This window comes from Equus caballus, chromosome 5, assembly GCF_041296265.1.
Source record: "Equus caballus isolate H_3958 breed thoroughbred chromosome 5, TB-T2T, whole genome shotgun sequence".
In the NCBI taxonomy this organism is placed as follows: Eukaryota; Metazoa; Chordata; class Mammalia; order Perissodactyla; family Equidae; genus Equus; species Equus caballus.
The window spans coordinates 22247808-22265873 of NC_091688.1; the positions used below are offsets into that span (position 1 = coordinate 22247808).

The 18066-nt window shown below is 43.7% G+C and overlaps 1 long non-coding RNA gene across 3 annotated transcripts in view; it reads left to right on the forward strand.

The window, feature by feature from the left end:
* Positions 1-18066, forward strand: part of LOC111773473 (uncharacterized) — a 168286-nt gene that overhangs the window by 103049 nt on the left and 47171 nt on the right. The window lies entirely within an intron of this gene.

Consider the following 18066-nt stretch of genomic DNA (forward strand, 5'->3'; position numbering starts at 1 on the left):
AAATCTATTGATTCATTGTAGAAGGCTGAATAATGCCCCCTGCCCCAAGACATCCACATCCCAATCTCCAAAACTTGTGAATATGTTACCTTACATGGCAAAGGGGACTTTGCACATGTGATTGAGTTAAGGGTCTTGAGATGGGGTGATTATCATGAATTATCCAGTTGGCCCAAAGATGTCATCACAAAAGTCTTTATAAGAGGGATACAGGAGTATCAAAGTCAGAGATATAGAGTTAAGAAGGAAATGGGATGATGGAGGCAGAGTTTAGAGTGAAGATGAAGGAAGGGGCCATGAAGTGAAGAATACATGTGGTCTCTGGAGGCTGGAAGAGACAAGGAAACAGACTCTTCCCTGGAACCTCCAGAAGGAATGCAGCCCTGTTGACCCATTTTGGACTTCTGACTTCCAGAACTATAATATAGTAACTTTGCGTTGTTTTAAACCACTAAGTTTGTGATACAGCAGATTTGTTGTGGTACAGCCATAATTTGTTACAGCAGCAAAAGGAAACCAATAGATTTACCCTTCTATCTCCCCCTCCATATTATATATCATTTGACATAGCTGAGTACCTGCTTTGTGCTGGACCTAGCATTATATACTAAGAATATAATAATGAATAAGACCCAATTATTATTGGGTGAGGTATGCTAGGGGAAAGGGAGAAGGCAGGAGTCCTAGAAACTTGGAATTATAAATGTAGTGAGGGGCCAGACTGTGAAGGGCCCCTTATGCTGCTGTCTAAAGTTAAAGCTGTTTTCTGTAGATAATGTGGAGCCATTGAAGGTCTTTGCATTATTTGCAATCTTTGGCTGCCCTAGCATGGAAATAGATTGATGCTGGAGGCAGGAACTCACATCAGGCTTCTGCAGTTTTCTGGGTGAGAAATGATGAGGGCCAGAATCACGGGAGGGCAGTAAGGAAGTAAATGTGGTAATATCTGGGTGATATTTCAGAGGTGGAATCGATGGGATTTTGTGATCAGTTAGATACTGTGCATGAGAGGGCAGAATCCAAGATGACTCTGCTCCAAGATGACTCTGAGAACGGATGACTCTAAGCTCAGTGCCTGGCACACAGTGGATAAGAAACAATTGTCTTGAATTGAATTGTGTGGCAAGAAGACAATGGAGTAGATCATCACTGGGAGGGAAGGATGATGCCAATGAATCTGAATACTGGAGGAAAATAAATAGAAGAATAAGTGTGTGTGTGCACAGGGTGCTGGGAAAATAGGATGTGAAACGTGCGCCCTGTTCCCCTGTAGGATTTTTACTGCTCAATTTAAGCTTTTGGTCTTTAAACTAGAGCCATGTTCACAGAGCAAATTTAGAAAACTGTGTAACCACCTGGAAGATGCCAGATTTCTCGCAATGGCAAGTTTTACTACTGTTTTTATCTGAAATGGTTTTGAGCGGGGGAGGGAGAATAGTGGCTTGGGTGGATTTTCAGTGCATTTGCTGTATCACTCTGAAATGAGGGCAGCACCTCTGCTTTCTCCCTCTACCCACCCCCTTGGCTATGGGCTAGCCTGATGTCTAAATCCAGGAGGGAAATGTGCTCTGGCACTGTGTGGGGTTGTGAAGGCCTCCCTTGCCCAAGACCCTCCCTCTGCAGGCACCACATGGTGGTGAATGTTTGCCATATTGAAAGGGTACCTGTGATCTCTGCTCCTCAAAGTGGCATCCTGGTTCCACCACCCTGACAGGAGAATATGCACAATTATCTAGCAAAGGCCCTGAAACCCCTGTTACCCACCAACCCTCCTCTGCGGCATATTGACTGTACAGCAGAACAGAGTCCATGGTGGGGGGACAAATCTCTTCTTGGATTTGTGTTTACACAACATCTTTCTAACAGCTATTAATTGTGGCTTTGTAGCCTGAGGAAAGAGGAAAAGTTTTATGGTCTAATTAGTTTGGGAAATACTGGGTTTAACAAATGCACTTAAGTCTGCAAGATTTCCAGAAGCTTTACTCTACAAATATGCCCTGTGAATGTCAGAGAGGGGTAAAGATTTTCCTAAACATGTTTGACTCCAGAGCACTATAACATTGTGTGGAAAAGTGTTCCATGCACCAGAGTTTGGAAAGTGTTGTCTTCCTGAAGTAGAGTGTCAAAGATGTTCTTACATGCCTGGCACACTCAGCAGGAGGCCATAGCAAAGACTTTGAGCTATTATCCATCTTCACAAAGTCTCCAGTGGGCATGAATGACTAAAGAGAGACTGAAATGGGAATTGGACCATCCTTTTGTTCTGACACTTTCAGTTTGGATTTGAACTCACTTTGCTGATGAGCCAGGATACGGTTATAAATCAGAGCCACTTCTATCATCATTCGATATCTTATCACTTTTGGAATTTCACTGCCTCCACCCAACCCCCCAAATGGCTTCTTATAATAAAACAATTCATGTCGGTTTCCTTCTTAAAAATTGTTTTAAAAATTCTTTGAAAGCACTAGGTAATTTTCTTTGGATATTGGAGCATAATACAATAATATCTAGTTATTTATGCTCTGTTTCTCTTAATCCCATGTGACTACAAATGCACAGAATTTTGCAGTTTTCAGGGATCTTTATCGTCTATAATCTCATTTGATCCTTAAGACAATTTTGTGAGGAGGAGATGATAAAATCCATCATCTTAGTCTGTTTGAGGTGCTATAACAAAATACCAGACTAGGTGGCTTATAAATAGCAGAAATTTCTTGCTCGGAGTTCTGGAGGCTGGAAGTCCAAGATCAGGGTTGGGTTCTGGTGAGGGCCCTCTTCCAGGTTGCAGACTGCTGACTCCTCATTTTGTCCTCACACAGTAGAAGGGACAAGGGAGCTCTCTGGTGCTTCTTTGATCAGAGCACTAATCCCATCATGAGTGCCCTACCCTCATGACCTAATCAACTCCCAAAGGCCCCACCTCCTAACACCATTACCTTGGGACTCCTGTAATATACTTAAGGAATTTTGGCTCTCCTCATCTCTTCATGACCAAAAAGAAAATACAGCAAATTCCTCCCCACTCCCCAGTGATGCCTACTGCTTCCGCTAATTGGATGAATGTGGTTAGTGACATCTACAGAGCTTCTCCTGTGGGTGAATTCCTGTGCTGGTTCCCCCTGGGGACAGCTACAGAGGTAAGTAGGGCACATTTTCACAGAGCCTGCAGTCTAAACAGAGAGGAGGGGTGTGAGAGTCAATGCTGAAGAGGTACAAACGGTCAGGAAAGCAAGAGGTGAGGCACTTAGGGAGATCAAGAGGGAGCCCTGGGTGTTTAGCATGTAATGTTCACTGTAATCACTGAGAACAATGACAGAGTGGGTCCTGCTCACAGTTACCATGTACTTAGTTTATCAGGGACATTTACTCTCTAGTCCCTAAAACACAACAATAGTAGCGCAAATTTTTGTTGCCACTTTCCCAAACTCACAGCCTTTTTGAAGCTTTCCTTGAAAATAGGTTGGAATGAAAAGGTAGTTATGCTTCTGTATCCTGGTTCCAGCCTGAGAACTCTGTGACCCACACAAGAGTGAGCGGAAGGGAAGCATGGTCTGGTCTTCAGTGCTGAGCTCCTGCCCTCGTCTTGGGAGCCAGGAGTGGCTGCATTCACCTTCTGCTCTCTGTTTCCCAACTGTCCTTCCTCTCTCTTCTGCCCAGTCGTGGGCAGAGCCTGAACTTGGGCCCTGTGCAGGGTTATTGCTGGGTGGGAATGATGTGGGAAATCATTCTGATTCTTTTTACTCATTCAGGCTGTAAGGGTTGGGCAGAAAGAGAGGCATCCAAAGGGGAAATCTAATGGATGGAGCAATGTCTAGGAGTCAGGGTAACAATCTATTTCCAGCTTTTTTCGGATTATTTTATTATTCATGTGTTAGTTTGTTCAGCTATTGGATGAGGATCTATAGGTCAGGGCTTACTTTTGTGATTAATAAAAACTTTGAAGTTAATGAGGGAAATATGGGAAAGGGTTTTGGCTTTTTTGAAGAAGAAAAGGTACTTTATAAATCCAAGGCAGTTACAGCCTCTTGGGTTGAAAATTCCAACGGGCTCATCCACATTGGCCATGCGTACGTGCGCCAGCGCCCAATAATTTTCCCTCTTGCACATTTAGGCTTCCAGATCGTTAGGCTGGGAGAAGCAAGTACTTCCCTTGAGGAAATAGAGAGTTACTACTCCCCTACTCCCCCAACCCTGCCATTGACTCAGGGAATCTCTGAGAATCTCTGGAAGGGACTTCAGAAGTCATTTAGTCCAGCTGCCAGTATATTCCCTTGATAAGCAGGCAAATGGGAATAGAAAGTAAATGTGCAGTTAATTCTCAATTATTTGGATGTAGTTGTCCACAGACATAGAGTGAGAGATTTGTACATTTGGAGACGGTGATTGGGTCTCTTCTTATCTGTTCTTTCTCCAAGCTAAACAATCATAAATCATTTCAGTGTTCCTTAGAGGGCTGACTTCAAACTTTTGAAATCACATAAATTGAAGCCATCATCATCTAACTAGGTTGATACTGCCTTGATTTTCATTCCAGAAAGTTTTGGCTATTCCCCATTCAGAAGGGATTGACTGCATTTGAAACAGGATGACAGAGGAATTACTCTCACTGAGATTACCCTTCAGCTCCATCCCAGTACTGAGAGACTCTGCTCATTGCTATTGCCATAATGACTAGCAATCACTGCACAATCACGGAAATGAATTAAATTATTAATTTCAATAGCACCCCATGGTGCATTTATAAATTCCACCATCTGGGGAACATAAATATGGAGGTCCACATTCTAAACTTGGAGGCATGGTGCTCGGTGCCAAGGGCTGTATCTTTGAAGGCAGTAAAGATTTTTCAAGATACTATATGTGGAGCAGCAAGCTGTGCACTTGGGAGAAGGCTCTTTCCCTGCATCTCCATTAGCTTTACAATTTATTTAAGGCTCTCTTCTCCCTTATTTTTTAACCAGTTCTTATCAATAGACCCAATGCGTAAAAGCCTTGGTTTAGAAAGCGGAGGAACAGCATGGGAAATAAAACTCTGGCTTGAACTATTTAGTTATTCACTCCCTTTTCTCTGCATTGAATTTCTTTTTGTCCTCCCCCAAAGTTTCTTCTCTTATCGACTAGATGCAAATATGTAAATCTCTGTGTTAATAAGTTCTTCAGACTGAGACAGCTATTCTTGGGTTTTGAATGTTTTCAAAATCTGTCTAAAACTTTAAGATAATTCCTCCAGAAGCAGAGGGGATGGAGGTTCTGGAATTGTGTCTAACCTACTCTAATAAAAAAGACTTAAGTTTCCTTCCTTATGTGGAACCATTTGACCAGATGTTGGGGTTCAGGGAGCCTTCCCTGTTTGCCATCTGTGACATCCCCGAGGGCTGGCGAAAGAGGAATACTTCTAAAGATCATATGTAAATGACTTCCATGGAGCCCTGCAGGGGCACCATAGGCCACTTTCTTCCCGCTATGGATTACCAACTCAAAGCCAAGTAACAGTCCAGGCTCTGCCGCTACACCACAATTTCTGATGCATAAGTTCACTTAAGATATAGAAGGAAAATGTATAGCTTTCTGCAGGATAAATAATTCTACAGCATCAGTGTTCTTATGCAGCTTTTGATCTTGTTCTGCATATCCAGGGCTTCAATGCAATTTGTGTGTCTTGACTGGCTGATGATGAAGATGACTGTTGAAGAGCAGAGCTGCTCATTTTGGTGGCTCTCCGTGTGCAAATCTAATCTGACATAGCTTAATCAGTCCTACAAGTTAATGTAGGCCTGCAAGCCAGTGCGATTTTTAATTAAGACTGAGAGCACGCTCTAAAGGTCTCCTCTTGTCCCCATGTTGCCACCACCAGTTGCTGAGGTTCACTGGCCATTCAATGAAACACAGCTTTGGTAGGTGAGGTTAAGTGAAAATATTTTAGGGATGGGATATTTTTAGCAACTGTCTTTTAGGTCAATTCCCTTCTATTCCCTGTGGAGTCAAACAGAGGGTAGCTTGAGATACGGTGATCTGGAGTTTTGGGAATAGGTGGTTTGTGCCTGATTAGAATTTCATTTCTTCATTGTTGTAGATGCCATTCTCATAACTTACCCAAATTAGCTTATTATTAGCCATTTTACAACAAGAGAATAAATAGAACCTGCAGTCACAATGGATTTAAATGAAATTTCTGATCTTCATGGCAAGGTCCTTGCCAACAGCTTCCCTTTCTGTCCTTGGATCATAAACATAAATGTTCATCAAATTTGAGGAGCTGGACCTCTGGGGACTCCCATGTCCTGAGTTTATCAATGACAATGAAGGACCAAAAATCAGTGATTTATGCAATTTAGCCACAGCTATCCCCAACCTCTGTGGGAGTTAGTAGACTGGAATAATTACAGCCTAAATAGTGATGATAAGGAGGAAATGTACTGTAGTTGGAGTTAGTGGGCTGAGAAAACAAATGTTTCCAGTCTCAGGAGAATCTGTTTGCTGTTACAAAGGAAAAGAGGAGAAGCAAAGAGACCTTGCCATGATCTGTGTGAGTTCAGTAGCTGAGAAAGACTACGTAAAGTTATCACAAAAAACAAGAGGTGATAAACACAAAAGACCCTTCAGCATCCTGCTCTCTGCTCGGCCTGCCACCCAGCAGCACGAAGACAAACCACCAGCACTGTTTTTGAGGTGAAAACCCTGAACAGCCCGTGCTTTGCTCTCAGAGCCAATGCTGGCGAGCCTGAAGGACCCGGTGTAACTTTGCTTTGGAACCTGAATTTGCTTCTGACTCAAACACCAGAGAAAACTTCTCTCCCAAGAGTTGAGAAACTTCCTGGGCTGAGGTGAGCTGGGAGGGGTTCAGCGTTAGCCTGTCACAGCAGCAGGTCTTGGTAATTGCAGGGCTTCTTTTCTCCTTGTGTGTCACAGTCGCTTACCCTAAACCGCCAGCAGCTCCACATTACGAGCTGAATCCCTCTGAGGACCAGGTCAAGCGGCCTGCCCAAGGCCATGATGGAGGGCCCAGGTAGACTCAAGCCTAGTAGGCCTGGCTTTCTGCCAGAGACAACGCCTCTCCCCTACAGTGTCCTTGAATCTGGCTACCTGGATAGACACCCTGTCTGACACTGCCCTGCAGCAAATAAAGAGAAAGAAGAAAACCAGCATTTCTTTCTAAGATGAAAGTATACGGTGCCATCAAGAGAGGGTGGGGAGAAGCATGCCTGGGAAGATTCAAAAGCATGTTGGTTATACCTTCAAGGACAAGTAGTACAAGCGAAGAAGATGTTTTCTTGGGCAACATCTAAACAGCTCTTCACCCCAGGAAGGAACAATGCCTACCTGAGTGGGAACCAGATCTAAATTGACTCAGCACTTCTCCTTCAAGGGTAGTTGCTTACCCAGGTGACAAACTTTCAGGTGAACTTTCTTTTATTGACGTATAATTGACATACACTGTTATATTAGTTTCAGGTGTACAACCTAGTGATTTGACATTTTTATGCATTAAGAAGTGATCACCTCCATAAGTCTAGTAACCGTTGGTCACCATACAAAATTATTACAATATTATTGACAATATTCCCTATGCTGTACATTACATCCCTGTGACTTATTTATTTTATAACTGGAAGTTTGTACCTCTTAATTCCCTCACCTGTTTTGCCCACCCCCCTACCCCCCACCACTCTGGCAACCACCAGTTTGTTCTTTGTATCTGTGAGTTTGTTTCTATTTTGTTTTGTTTGTTCGCTTTTAATTTTTCTTTATAGTAAGATTTGATGGCCAATTTAATTGGCCCCTGGGGCCACAGGATAGAGAAACAACACAGCTCTATGGAGAATTATTTAGGAAAATCTAAATAAAATCTATTCATACATTGATCCCTTCTAATATGGCCACTAGAAGGTATGTGTAAGTTGGCAAACCTCAAAACCAGGTCTTCATAGGACACACTTGGCTTCCTGTTCCCTTCATTCTTCCACTCAGATGCTTCCTGAGTTTTTCATGAGGGAAGCAGCATCAGGTCTTGCTTCTTTAGGAAGACTTTCTGAGGAGGTCTGGAGGGTGCTGATTTCTGCTGGAAGGCTCTCTGGCTGCCCCAGACCACACCCAGCCCTACCGGCTCAGAGAGCAGTATCTCCCAGGACACCCACAACCCATTCATGGCACCTGGGTGTGTTGTGACACACCTGTGAGGAAGCACTGCTTTTCTCTACCCAGATGTCCTTGTTGGGAGGATCTCTGAATGGAGAGGGACACTGTTTTGTTCATACCTCTGAATGTCTGATTGCTAGGTTGTCCCTGATGCTGTGACCTTTAGGGCTGCCTCCAAAGCTCCCAAGAAATTAATCCCAAGAATCTTCTACTTTAGGGAAATTCAGTTGCGTATGGATTCCTTGAGGCCTTGTGATTCTATGTGATCATTATCGGATATTATTGGGTATCATTGGACATTGCTCAGAATCAATGGATAATCTACATGATTATCACGTGAGTAGGTCAGGCCCACCTGACCTCATCTCTGGCCCTAAGCAGGGAGAGGGCTGATCCACTTCTGAAGACAAACGGTATAGTATCTAGCTATCCAGAACCAGGCCTAGATCCTGTCCTGATTGTCCAGATGTTTTACGTTTGTCTGCATCTCTAGTACTTGCTCCTTGGCTTTTTTAGATGGGATTCTCTAGGACACAGACTCCGAGGCAGAGATTTTGTGTATGTAGTTTATTGGGGAGTACTCTCAGAAACATCCTAGAAGGGACCAAGGGAAGCAGGATTGGGCAGAGAGGTAAGTGGAATTGTGACGCGGTTACAACAGAAGCTTGACCAACCTCACCGTGAGCTCTAGAGTCAGGGCAGCCCTTCAGAGTTGTCCCAAATTGAGGCAAGTATGCCAGAAATTTGGAATTCCTGGTTCTGGGGAGCTGGTGGAATTCAGCATAAGCCAGTCTCTATGGCAGCTCTTGGCTATAGATGAGGGCTGCCCCTGGTGAAGGGGCGTATCCTCAGCAAGGAGGCTCCCTTCAGTTGAGGGCAATTCCCAGAGAGGAACCCGGCTCTAAACCATCAGGCGCCAACTCACCATTGCTAGAGGAAAAGTGTTATGGTTCTTGGAGTGCACACATGTGTGTGTGTGTGAAGGGCTGAGTGGCACACCATGGCAAATATTATAGTCCACTCCTTGAGCCACTCAAATACACTTCATTTGTCTAGTAAATTTACCCAATCTTGGAATAGTTCCTCCAGGATTCTGGATGGTCTCTTTGACTGGGAAAATTTATGAGATTAAGATTAATGGGACTAACTACAGTTCCTATGGTACAGATGGTCTTGAGACCACAACTGATACTCATCATCTCCATCATCCACTTCCTGTTTCATATTTTCCCTTAACATCAGCACCCCTGCCCTCAGTTGCCTAAGTAGGTGGCTTACCTGATGGAATGAGCCAGATTCCGATTCCTGACATGTCCTTTTCAGACGATGTCCTCCTCAGACTATGACTGCTGTACTTGTCTATTTGCCATAAAATTAGGCAGGAGAGTATGAAAAAGTGTTCCGGTAGATAGGCTTGGTGCCAAACCTATTCTTTCCTGCCTCCGTTGTAAGAACTCTACCTCCTCCTCATGATCGGGGTTGATTACCCCTACCAGTAGAGTGACTCCTTTCCCTGCCTGCTTGTCTCTGGGTACAAGGATCACAAAGTGACCAGGTGGCAGCTGTAGATTAAAGTTACATGAGATTCTTACTGTGTTCTTAATGAAAGCATCCCTTCTCTGGGAACTAGGATCTCTAGACCCATACAGTCTAAAGTTGTGGGGATGGGAAACTCAAATTTCTGGGGTGGGCCACTGGGAGTGATGGTGAGCAGGGCCACTCTTCCTTCCACTTCTTGGTCTCCATTCCCATGGATTCTCCCTATCAGAGCACAGCACCACATAATGGTTGTTGATTTAAGGTGTATATCTCATTCTGGAGGGTAGTGCCCCATTCTTGCAGGTATCATCTCTAAGCGAGCACATCAGCTGTGCCCTCCAACGAACATTTCATTGCTTTATCAGGTCTAGAGATTCTGTGTCTTGTGATATTTAATAGGACCAATGACCAATGGATCCTTTGGTGGTGTGCCTACTGCTACACCTCATTTTCTCTAAAGTGAGTCCCTTAGTTAGAGGTGATATTAAGTGGAATATTAAGTGGATAGTAACAGGCATATTCAGTGGATAATTAAGTGACACATTAAGTGGATGTCAGTAGATTAAACATCTTTAGTCAAGCTTGGCAAAGCCTTGCAAGCAGGATATATGTTGATTTAAGTCAACAATTGCTGCCCCATTCAGGGTAAAAGGGATCCAATTTGATCAATTTACCACCAAGTGGCTGGTTGGTTTCCTTCAGGAATGGTGCCTTGTAGGGGACTCAGCACTGGTCTTTGTGAGCATCATGTTCGACATTTGACAGTGACAATAACTAAGTTGGCTTTGGTGAGTGGGAGTCCATGGGGCACATGCATGGCCTCTATTCCTCTCACAATGGCTATCCCATTCATGAACCTATCACACCGGGATTAGGGTGACTAGTGACAGAGGCTGGCTGACATTGACTGGCCTAGTAATTATGTTTAGTTGGTTATTTAGTTGGCTATTTATTCCATGGTGATCACTTTCTGATGGGCATTAACACGCTATAGAAAGAGTTCATGTTTCATGCCTACTCCTGTAGATCCATCAACATGCTTCTTTCTCAGATTTTCTTGTCCCTGATCTTCCAAACTTCTTCTTTCTAGGTCCCTGTCCAGCTAAGCCATTTACTGCTACACATGAGTCTAGATATGTTCTTACCTCAGCTAACTTCTCTTTTCATACACAGTGTATGGTCAGATATACCACCTAAAGCTTTACCTATTGGGGAGATTTCCCCTCATTGATTCAGGCCACCACTGAATGGGGCTGTAATTCAGCAGGAGTTCATTTTCAGCTAGCACCCATGGACTGAGCCATCCATAAACCAAGTTTGGCCTTTTCCCTCATCCATCAGTTGGTCATAAGGGGCCTCCCATGTAGTCATAGACATGAGCTGAGGGCAAATGCAACAGTGGTGGATGACACAGGCTTCTGGGACACCAGCTTCTGCAGTTTGTGCCCTCTGGCCCTGCTCCTGTCTGATCCTGGCTGTACTACTTCCATCTTACAACTGATGGCTTTTGTGCTTGCCCAAACTTATGACATAGTGAGTCTTATAAAACTTACCCCATAGTGGGTAGCTCTGGCTGTGTGGTCACTTGATGTCTTATGGTCAGATACTCCATCTCTACCAGGGTCTAGTAGCATGGTGTTTAGTTCTCTGTTGCAGATGACATAGCCTTGCTCCAGAACCTAGGGTTCTGCATTCTGATTCTTTTGTTGCAGTTTGCCATACACTCTGCACAACATCTTTTTGTACCATAAGATCCAATAAGTTGCATAGATCAAGTGGCAGACTGTTTATACCGCAGTCTGAACCTGCTGCAGAGTCCTTTCCTTCTCTGAGCCCCACTCAAAGCGGACAGCCTTTCATGTATATTCTCAAGTTAGGAACCTAAAGAGGCCTACCAAGCATTGTTCTTTCTGTATGGCTTTGTGAGGTATGAGGTACAATAACATCTCCATGGTGGGGGTGAGGCAGTGGGATGTCTTGGCATGCCTCAGACCATTTAATACTGACATAAGGTTTCTATTCCACCATCTGGATATGGATATGTATATATATTTTCCACAAAGCCTCTAATGTCCTTGCTAGTTTTTGCTCATCCAGGTAGATTAGCAAGATATTATGGATATAGTGAATATAAATGTTCTATGGACTGCCCAGATGGTCCTGGTCTCTTCAGACTCTATTGAGACAAGGATGGGAGTGTTCATTTCACCTTGGGGCAAGACCGTATACTGTTATCAATTCCATTTGAATTTTAATTGCTTCTAATTCTCCTTTCTGACAGAGATAGAAGAGTTGATTCGTCAGGTCAATGCTCCTATACCATGTACCTGAAGCTGTGTTAATCTCTAGAAGGATACCACATCTAGTGTAACAGTTCATTTGGGTTTATGACTTGGTTGAGTTTGCAGGAGTTCATATTATCCAACATGATCCCTCTGTTTTTTCCTAGGGGTCATATTGGAGAATTAAATTGGGATATTATGAGCACCGTGGGTTTTAGGAGTGGCTTTAACCTTCATCATTACCCCATAGAAAGCCATATTATCTTTTATTTAGTATCTGGGCCTGGGATGAGGACAGTTTTAGAGCCTTCCACATGGCCTTCCATACTACAATAGCTCTTACTCCATAGGCCAAGGAGCCTATATAGGGGTTCTTCCAACTACCAAGTGTGTCCATTCCTATTATACAATCAACAGTCAAAGAAATAAACAAATGACCACAGGGTGGATCCATTGACTCAGTGACCCAGAATTGACAAGGGCTCCATTTATTACCTGGCCCCCATATGATCCCACTTGGAGCCATGATGACACTTTGGGCCCAAAGTGTCAAGATCACCTCAGAACCTGTGTAACAAATTTGTGCATCAAATATCTGGGTATTCCCCTTTCCCTATTGTATGATTACCTGAATCAATGGCCATAGGTACCTTTAGGGGAAGGACTGGTGGAATGATTATTGCAAACCTTTGACATATGGTGTTGCAAGGTCCTTGCTCATGGGACCTGGCCTCTCCTTCAGGTGATGGGTTCAGGTCCAGAAACTGGGCAAGCAATCACAACTTTTACTGAGGCAGCTGCCCTCAACCTCTTGATTATCCATCCTTGATTCCTTTGGTTGTATAAACTAAGCAGTACCCTGCTGGCTGCTCATATAGAATGCCCCTAGGAACACTATGTTCTAAATAATCTCATAGCTCTCTTTCTCTTGTTGCCTTGCTGACCTAGATGCTCATTATGTTTTTGGTGAGGAAGATTGGCCCTGAGCTAACATCGCTGCCAATCTTCCTCTTTATTTTTTTTCTCCCCAAAGCCCCAGTACATAGTTGTACATCCTAGTTGTAGGTCATTCTAGTTCTTCTATGTGGGATGCTGCCACAGCATGGCTTGATGAGCAGTGTGTACATGCACCCAGGATCCGAACAGGGAACCCCAGGCGGCTGAACCAGAGTGTGTGAATTGAACCCCTCAGCCTTGGGGCCGGCCCAGGATGCTCACTATTATAATTGTACCCATCTTGCTTCTGACAGTTACGTGTGACTACTTGACTTCTATTGTACAGCCATTCGATCATCCCCACTGTTGTCAGGGAGCCCAGTTTTGTAACAGCAATTCCTATCATCTCCTCTGATCAACAGAGGACAGTCACTACTAAGTTTCTCAGTGGTGCTAGTGCCTCTCTCACTAATGTATTCCTTATTGTTTTGGTAAATTGAGCATGCTCTGGGTTCTCCCATTGACTAGATGTTTTACATTTACCTGGTGTTGGAAGTTGGCATCCTCAGGAAGCAGACTCTAACTCTGGTCCTGAGATGGAGTTTAGTGCATTGGAAGTTTATTTGGGATGCTCTTGGGATCAGCAGCTGGGAGAAAGGAGGCAAAGGGAGAAGTTGGCCTCTAACACAGTTTCCAAGCAGGCCTCAACTGTCTCCTCTTGGGGCTCTGAGGCTGAGCCAGCCCTTCTACGTTGTCCTGAGTTGGAGCGAGGGGGCCAGACATTTATACTCCTACCTCAAACAATCACTGTATGCAGACACTGCTGGGAAGGGACTGTGGCCCTGGAAAAGGCCCCTCTGTTTGAGGACAGTTCAAGAGAAAGCAGACAGCTGAGGGCAATCAGCTGAGAGTCCTCCAGTCAGCTGGGGAATAAGCCCGTGGCTCCTAAAGAGGATCTGGGAGGTGCATCACAGCATCCGCCACACCTAGTAGAGCCATTCTTTCATGCTCAGTTCTCTGAGCCTTTTGGTCCCTTTGTCCACCATCTGCCACCACAGTCTGGGATTTCTGCTTCACCAATTTGCAGAAAAATTTGGATTAAAAACGTTTCCTAAAAATGTTCAGATATTTGCAAATTGATAAAGACTAAATAGCCAAGTGACTGGTTGATATTCCACTATAACTCTTAAGCTGAATTACATGATGTTTATCATATAAATAGACAGTGAATTTTAGGGCTTAGATTTATATGTTTTGGAGACCACAGACTCTTAAATCAACAGACAAGAATTTAGCAACAAATTGAGGCAGAGTCCCTCTTGGAAAGTTTCCAGGGCCTGTTTAACTCTGGCCTACAGGCTGTTTTTGAGCCCTCCTGCCTGGCCTCTGAAAACAGGAAGCAAAAGGAGGACCTGGTGTTCCCTGGGGCTCCAAACAAGGATGGAAAGATGAATTTTGTAGGTGTCCAGGAATAGGGGCCCGTCATTAATGGGATGACAATGTCTGTTTCCAAACTGTCACAGCCCCAATATTGGGACACAGTCACTTGGCTTATTCCATGGAACGGTATCAGAGTACAGGTAACAGGACACTATACCTGCAGCTACTTGCATGGCGATGTTATGGAGAGGCTGGAGAGGGCTCGGCAGGAATGGTGCTAATTTCTGCTAAGGCTTCCTTTCCTTCGAGAACTCTCAGTCTTCTCTGTCAATCACACTACGGATTTCTAATTTCTACCCCAGCAAGTTTTAACTATTCTGCTTGCCAAGTTTCGCTACATGCTAGATGACCCACCTTCCTCAAATTATTTTACTGATCAACATCTGTATTCTCACATCAGCTGGCCTCTTACTGTCTAACACAGCTCTTGCTCCTTACTTCAAGGCCTTTGCTCATTCTTTTTCTCTCGTCAGATTTGCTCTAGCTTTAGGTCTATCCAATTTCTACCCTTCCGTTAAGTTCCACATATAATCCTACCTTCTTTGTGCAAGTTCTTTGATTTTCCCCAGAGATTAATCTTTCTCTTCTCTGCAATCCTACCATATCTAGAGGCACGTCAATGCAAGTTGACCCTAAAGTCCCTGTGGTTTAATAGTGCTTGCACAGTGTTTCATGTGCATTAACTGTTTTTGCCCTAAAAATAAAGGCTCTTTAAGGAAGGGTTATCTTCCTATACTTTTGGTAGGCACACAGCTAGTTCTTGGTAAGCACTGTCTGATGGAGTTATTCTTTCCTTGTCCCTCAGTCAAAATCATCTAAGCTAGAAGCCCTACCCCACACATACCCTGCGGGCTGAGGATACACTAAAGTCCACACTTATCACCCCTTCTACCCAATCCAGAAAGGTTCTATGCATCAAAACACTTGTCAACATTTATGCAAGACCGTCAATTGTTGCTTGTCCCATCAAATTGTTTCCGTTTGGAAGTTTGGAATCCCTGCTTTGCACAGTGGTCTGATCATGCTGCCAATGTACTTCGCCTGTGAAGACTGTCAGATCCTGCTTGGTTCTCAGCCTCTTTGCCTCATGTCAAGTGCCCTTAGCCCCTCTTATAGGCATATCCCTCTCTGGAACTTCAGGACAAACCTTAAGTTTACCCATGAAAAATTTAAGCAACTACAACAGCTGTTTGTGGTTCAAATCCCCCAGACCTTAGGTTAGAAAGCTGAATAGTTGACTTTGGTCTTTTTTCTGAGACTTAGGCTCCACATTTTCCCTGGGTCTGAGAGCTGGATCCTGTTGAGTTCTCTGTCTCAGGAATGCAACCAATACTCCAAGATCTGTGTTTTTTTTTTTTTTTTTAATTGAGTTAACATTGATTTATAACATTATATAAATTTCAGGTATACATCATTATATTTCAACTTCGGTATAGACTATATCATGTTCACGACCAAAAGTTTAGTTTCTATCCATCATGTTACAAATGTCTCCCCTTGCTCCTTTTGCTCTCCCAACCTGTATCTATGTATTTTTGTTGTTGTTTTTTTATCTTCCACATGAGTGAAATCATACAGTATTTGACATTTTCTCTCTGACTTATTTCACTTAGCATAATATCCTCAAGTTCCATCCATGTTGTTGCAAATGGCAAGATTTCATCCTTTTTTATGGCTAAGTAGTATTCCACTGTACAGATCTCATATCTTCTTTATCCATTCATCTGTTGATAGGCACTTAGGTTAATTCCAAGTCTTGGCTATTGTGAATAATGCTGCAATGAACATGGGGTACACATAACTTTTTGAATTAGTGTTTTTGGGTTCTTTGGATAAATACGCAGAAGTGAAATAGCTGGATTATATAGTAGTTCCATTTTTAATTTTTCGAGGAATCTCCATACAGTTTTCCATAGTGGCTACACCAATTTACATTCCTTCCAGTAGTGTAGGAGGGTTCTCTTTTCTCTACATCCTCTCCAATACTTGTTATTTCTTATCTTTTTAATAATAGCCATTCTAATAGGGTGAGGTGACAGGATCTGTCCTTTTGAGGGTTTGTACTGCCTTCTACATTTTTATGATTCTGCCTGCCTCTCTGGGCCTCGTGGTGTTGACCTCACCTGGATTTTCCAGTAAAGCTTCCCTTTTTACGCCATATTAAGTCTCTTGACACCAATCTTTTGCCTAATTTCCACCTAAGTCCACACTCTACCTATTGGATTCAACTTCTTTCAGGCCTGTTGTTGAATCTGGTTCCTGCCTGCTCTACTGTAAGAGAGGGACTTGCTCTGAACTTCATCCTTTTCAGGTTGCTCTTGACTCTTATATATAACTTAACTATATCCTGGGACATGAGAGGAGCAAGTGTCATCAAAACTCAAGTGGGTTTAGCATGAGGTACATTGGCAACTTGACGACTGAAACGTGAAGTGAAAGGACAGGCAGGGAGAGGAGAAGCCTATGTCTGAACTCAGGAGAGCAGCACGATGAAGATGTGACAGGGAGTGAGGCAAACCAGGAGAGGTTCAGATGGGGGTCTAAACTCAAGCCAGGTGGCAGGCAATGGTGTCAGAGAACAGGTGGAGGCAGGACCTACTTAAGGCTACATTGATGGTGTTGTTATGGAGGTCTGGAGAGCACTAGGCTAGAGTAGGGTCAAACCCCTACTCAGAGGGGAATCTGAGGCATGAACCCAGTTACATAGTCAAGACCCGTATTGTAGGGAGTGCCTTATTGAGAACTTAGGTTCCCAGGACTCTTGCCAAGACTTTAGATACCTGATTCCCACTGTCTGATAGTCTGAGATACTAAAATACTTTCTTCTCTGGTGAGGCAGTCAGGATGGAGTGTGGAAGGAAACAACCCCAAACTGTCTGTGACTTAGAACAACAAAGGTTGATTTGCTGCTTACCCTACCATCCAGAAGTGGTGGTGCAGGGTCCAGGGCAGCTCTGCTCCTCATAGACATCACTTAGGATCCCAGGCTGATGAGGTGCCATCATTTCTGGTGCTAAGATCTCACCAGGAGGCTCCGGTTTGCCTCTGGGTTTCTTGCCACAAAGTCTAGAGAGGTAAATATAAGCCATTAAATGTTTTGGACTCGTCTGCTCGCATTTCGTTGGCCCAAACTACTCACATGGGCACACCTAAGTTCAAAGGGCAGGGCTATGTAGTCTTCCTTACATGCTTCCTTCCTGCTTGGAAGTAGAGGAGAACGGGATGTTGGGACACTTGCAATGCTTATCAAATTGAGTCAGAATTGACTCATGGCTGTAAATTGTATACTTGTGCTTGGTGGGAGGTTGGGGGAAGCTTCGTTGTTGTCTCGTCCTAGGCAGAGAAGAACAGTGGGAAAGGAAAGGTTAGTAGCTAAATCCATAGGATTAAAAAATCTTCTATAGAGTAAAATATATTCTGAAATACGCCCAGAGTTTGGAGTCTGGAATTGTGATTCACCTTTGGATGGGTCAGCTCTAGCTCCTGCGCATGTGTCTTCTCATTCATTAATTAGTGCTGCCTTTACTATATGAGGACAATGTAAAGCTAAACCACAGCCATCGGAATTAGATTTTTTTTTTTCCAGTAGAGAAGATGTTTCTACAGTGAACTGTCCACGCTCTCTCTCTCCTTGTCCTCATTATGTAAATCACACCATGTGTGAGCTGGTTGGCCCTGCCTAGGGTTGTGGCCTGTGGCTATCGAGAATACCTACAACTAATCTGGGAAT